The following is a 5984-nucleotide window of genomic DNA, read 5'->3' as shown; positions in this document are numbered from 1 at the left end:
ACCACAGTCAGTTTTTGTCATAAGTAGGATTTAAACCCAGATATTCCAGAGTCCAAGGCTGGCCTTGGTCCATTGTGCCTTGATCCTTGGTTATTTTATAAGTATTTATCTATGTATGTTAAAAGTTTTATTCATGTATAACTATGTATGAGTCCCTCATAAATTTCTTATTTTCTCTCATTAATTGTGATGTCCCCTAATATATGATTTTGATAATTTGATTTTCTTTCCTTTTTTAGAGTAAATTTAATTGTTAATTTTATCAGTCTTTTCAAAAATAGTTATTTCTAATAATTAGGATTATAGTGTTTAAGCTGAAAAGGACCTTAGGGGCCATCAGTTCCAACTGCCTCATTTCACAGATGAGGAAACTGAAGTAAAAATATTATAATCTATTCCCATACCTATTTCCTATCCTCTCATATCTCTCCCTATTTCCTAAGTCTATTCATCATATTCTCTGTAATCTCCAATCTCTCCACTCTCTGTACTTTCTCCAGTTCTCATCTGCTCTGACCTCCAACTCCGTTCAAACTCTTGACTAACTCTCTGTCTCTCTATATAAATATAGATATAATATATATTATACATATAATATGTGTATTTGTATAATACATGCAGATACAATAATAATTCTTAATATTTATATAGCACTTAATATGTGTTAGGAGCTATTTTAAACCTGTTATAATTATTCTGTCATTTGATTCTTTCAAGAACCCTGAGAAGTCATGTTATTAGTATCCCCATTTTACAGATGAGGAAACTAAGACAAATAGAAGTTAAGTGACTTGTGCAGGGTCACACATATCGTAAGTGTCTGAAATCAAATTCGAACTCAAGTCTTCCTGATGCCAGGCCCAGCATTCTATCCACTGGATCATCTAGTTGCCTTGTGAACCCACTACCAAATCTTGATTGATATTACTTCCCACAACTTCCTCTCCCCTTTGATTGGATGGCTGGAGGGCAGAGTAACAAACTCCTCCCACTGCCTTCCTTCATAAAGAGTAGACTCTGGACTCAGCTCACTCCTGTTTGCATCTGCTTCCCTGCCTGGCTTCAACTCTATGGGACAAGATGCTGGGACACTAACTACCCTCTGGTGTCCCATCCTTCCTCCTTTTCCTCTCCTGTCTCCTTTTGTATCTTATCTCCTCCTTTAGATTATTAGTTCTTTAAGGGCAGGAACTATCTTTCTTTTTATTAATTATATCCTTAAGACTTAGCTAAGCGACTCAATGAAGAGAGCTCTGGGCTCTGTCAGGAAGACCTGAGTTCAAATCTGACCTCACACTGGCTATGTGACCCTGAGCAAATCACTGAAACTCTGTTTGTCTTAATCTCCTGAAGAAGGAAATGGTGAACCACCCCAGTATCCTTCTGAAGAAAACCCCATGGAAAGTATGATCCATGGGGGTCACAGAATGTCAGACACAATTGAACAATGACAACAGTGCTTAGTACAGTGCCTGGCCCATAGTAGATGTTTACTAAATGTTTATTGGATCGGGTTAGATTAGACTTGAGCAATCCTACCTTCTCCTTAAAAATCTCTTCTTGTAGCTCTCTTCTCTTTCATAGTCAAACTTTAAAAACAACAAAAAAAAGCTGTCTACACTCATTATCTCTACTTTCTTGTCTCCCACTCACTTCTCAACTCAGTCTCCTCTAGTTTATCTCCATGGTTCAATTGGCATTGCTCTCTCTAAAATTACCAATAATCCCTTAATTGCCAAATTTTATAACTTTTCCTTAGTACTTATCCTACTTGACCTCCCAGTCGAATTTGACACTGTTGACCATCTCTTCCTCCTAGACACTCTTTTCCTGGGGTTTTTATGACACTGTCCTCTCTAGGTTTTCCTATCTCTTTGATCACTCCTTCTTAGACTTATTTGTAGGATTATGACCTTTCTCTCATCCTTTATGTTTAGGTATACTTCTGGGCTCCCTTCTGTTTAGATAGCAGTTTAGATAAACTAAAAATCTCAGTGATTTTTCTGACTTCTATGAGTTTGATTCTCACATATATGTAGACAACTCCCAAATCTAGCTATCCAACCCTAGTCTCTTTCCTGAACTCCAATCCCACAATAACTACTCATTGGACATATGCAGTGAGATGCCTTGTAGGCATCGTGACATGTTTGAAACATGTTTTCCTTAAATTCTTTCTTCTTCCTCACTAATTTATTTCTTATAGTCACCCAAGTACCCAAACTTAGAAACATCCTCTATTCCTGTTTCTCCATGATCCCTAAGGGCCAAATAAGTTGACAGATCTTATCTCTTTTACCTGCACAGCAGTGCTTAAATCCTCTCCTTCACCCTCTTCACCCAGTCACCAACCAAATTTAAGCCTTCATCACCTCTTGTCTATACTGTTGTAATTGGTCTCCTTGTCTTCAGTTTCTTTCCTTGTCTTCAGTCTTTTTCCTCCCCAATCCATACACCAAACAACCACCATCTTGGCATTCCTGAAGCACAGTTCTGACCACGTCACTCCCCTGCTCAAGAAGCTTCAATGGTTCATTTTTGCCTCTAGAATAAAATACAAGCTTCTCTGTTTGGCTTTTAAAGCCCTTCACAATATAACTCCAGCCTACTTCCCTAGCTTATTTCCTTTTACTACGTCCTTTACACACTATAAATTCCAGCAAAACTGGTCTGCTTGAAGTCCTCCATATAGAACTTTCTACCTCTTATATCCATACCTTCATAAAAGCTGCGCCCCCCATGTCTAGAATATAGTCTCTCTTCACTTTTGCATTGTAGAATACCTAGCTTCCTTCAAAGTTCAGCCCCAGTGCCTCTTCCTAGAGGAGGTTCACCACAATCCCTCTAGAAATAACTACATATATTCTGTATTTAAATTCCTATGCATATGATGTTTTTTGCCCCCATAGAATGTAAGCTTCTTGAGGACAGGTATCATTTCTTTTTTTTTTTTTTTGGTCTTGCCACATATTATAGTGTCACCATTTAGGAAACAAAATAAATATTTGTTGAATAAATGCTTGTGGAATATATGCATTATGAATGAATGAATGAAATTAATATGACTGAACCAATCTGAACATTATTTTTCCAGGCTTATGTGTTTCTATCTCATGAAGGTTCATTTGTGTAGGATGTGGAATGACAAGCAAAGTAGTTTGAATTTTGTTGTAGAAGAAAAAAGTAGCCAGAAAATACAGGGAAATAACTAAAAATTCACATTTCCCCAAGATGCTGGTGCCAAAGATTGTGGGGAAGGGGAGTTGCTTTCTTTTGTTGAGCTCTAATTCCTCTTGAATATTTTGATTCTTCCTACTCTCAAGTCAACTTTTTACCCAGAGAAAAAGTTAAAACAAACAAACACATGTAGAAGCACAAAGGGAAACAATTAAAATCATGAGTAGAGGATTTTGAATGAATGAATGAAGATTAGATGGGTAAAATCTAAATTATTTGCACCCAACAGTTAAAAAAAACCCACAAATCTCAAAGGCCAAAGTAATTGTGTTTGACATTTCCTACATGAATGACTGTGGGCAATTCACATAACTGTGGGGAACATCAATTTCCTTATGTCTAAAATGGAGTAATAATACTTAATTTAAAGGGTTTTTGTAAGGAAAGTACTTTGTAATCCTTAAAACATTATAAAAATGTGAGTAATTTTTTATTAGATTAAAGGCCCCATGAGGAACACACAGTAGGCAATTAATAAATGTCGAATGACTTAGGCCGATAGTAGTCTTTTGTTAATAGATTAATCACTTTCAACTCTTTGAAGTTCAAGCTGTTAAAACTCTGGCCTCTACCTAACTGTCTTGGATTTGAACTCAAGTGAAAAAAAATTTAAAAGGCACTTAAATTCCTCCTGCTGAATTCTGAAAAAGTGTTCCGTACTCTCTGTGTCCTGGGGTGGCTTTCTATCTATCTGCTCTGTAGTCACTATGCTTAAGACATTATCACTCTGCTCTGTAATCAACTATGTTTAAGACATTCTCCTCCATCTTCTTCCCTTCTGAAATCCCCCATTGGAGGAATAATTGCCCCACATAGCAGCAACACAGGGTACAAAGAGGAAGCTCAGCAAGCCCCAATATAGGGGTAGTATTCTAAGCATGTCGAGGGTCTCTTAATAGCTTTTGGTCTTTGTTTTGTTTTAATATTTTTAAAATTTAATTTTTTGTTACATTGTAAGCTCCAAACTGTTTCCCTCCCTCCCTTCCCACCCCAACCTAGAGAAATCCTCTGTTTAGCATAGATAGATAGCTATGAATATATATCTATGTATATATGTATTATACATGTATATGTCTATGTATATGTCTGTATGTATACACATGTGTATACATGTACATATACATACATGTAGAGTTTAATATGCATGCTTCTATTTATCAGTTCTTTCTCTGGAGATGCATAGCATCTTCCTTCATAGGTACTTTGTAGTTGATTTGGGTATTTATAATACTCAGAATAACTTCGTTGTTCACAGTTTATTCTTCAAACAATGTTGCTATTGTAATACATGTGCAATGTTGTATGTAACATTCACTTGGTTCTGCTCATTTCAGTCTTCATTATTTCATGCAAATCTTTCCATGTTTTTCTAAAATCAACCAGTTCGTCATTTCTTACAACACAGTAGTATTCATCACAATCATCTACTACCACTTGTTCGGCCATTCCCCAGTCGATGGGCATCCCCTCAGTTTCCAGTTCTTTGCCACCACAAAGAGAGCTGCTATAAACATTTTATAACATATAGGTTCTTTTCCTTTTTCCTGATCATCTTGGGAAACAGATCTAATAGTGGAGCCTCTGGTCTTTTAAAAATCAAATCAACATGTGCAACACAATGGTCAGGCACCCTGGTTCATCATCACTAGTAAACATTATTTGAACACTGTAACAGATGGGAATGGTACAAAGTTGTACAAGATATTGCCCTTACCCTGAAGAAATGGACAGTCTCATTGGGAACAAGACAGGATAGAATACAAGTGGCAAATAGTCAACAGGCCTTTATTAAGCCTTACTATGGTCCAGGCACCATTTGAACTCTCTGTGCATGACATGGGGCAAAGACTTACTGTAATTCCAGCAGTATGCAGGTTGAGTTAGAATAGGAGAAGACTGGACACCACTACAATAGTGAATGTACCTCTACCCAACACAAAGATACACAAAAGTGAATGTGCCAATGCACATATATCTACAAGTACACCCCTAAGCACATAGGGTGGGTTGCTATACATCAGGCATACCAATCCGGGCCTACATTTTAAGTAACCCTCATTTCACCATGACTCACCTGTAGGTCAGAGACATAAGGTGGAAAGCCAGAATTCTTGACCTTGTTTCCTGGTGCTTCAACCTACAATCTGAATAGCACACCAACCAAATTTTGGGGTCTCCATTCAAGTCAACTATGACTACAAAGACAGGGATAAATGAAAACACACACCTAATATGTACATATGCAAGCTTGAATGTATATGTGTGTGTGTATACATATATATATATATATATATATGTATATGTAAGAAAATTTTGGGAAAACTTAGGAAAACTATGCAGAGGGATCTCTGAGGCCTTTGTTGCTACTATCTCTCATCTCACCTTTGCCGGATGCCAGGAATGCCATGGCCCTTTCTGGACTCCCAGCTGTGAGAAGGCCCTGTGTCCTGGATTGGGGGATGGAGGAAAAGACTGTTGGCAGGAGAAAAGAGAGAGGGAGGCCTGGACAAGCTCATGGGGCAGTATTTTCCCCAACTCCCCCATTAGCTCTTGCTGCTCCCTGGGCCCCCAAACAAGAGGCCACTCATAGAATATGGCTCAGAAACAAGGCACCATTGTATGGGAGGCCCAGGGGCTCTCCTGGGGCTCTGGTGAGGGACGGAGACAAGAGAAGCCTCACTTGGCCTAGCAAGGTCTAGACTAAAGCTGGCACCTGGAGAGGGACAGTTTCCCAAGCAGCTTATCCA

The sequence above is a fragment of the Petaurus breviceps genome, unplaced genomic scaffold (assembly GCF_028583685.1).
Source record: "Petaurus breviceps papuanus isolate PSGF00001 unplaced genomic scaffold, PetGlider_PUasm1.0 91133, whole genome shotgun sequence".
Taxonomy (NCBI): Eukaryota; Metazoa; Chordata; class Mammalia; order Diprotodontia; family Petauridae; genus Petaurus; species Petaurus breviceps.
Note: the sequence above shows the minus strand (reverse complement) of the source record.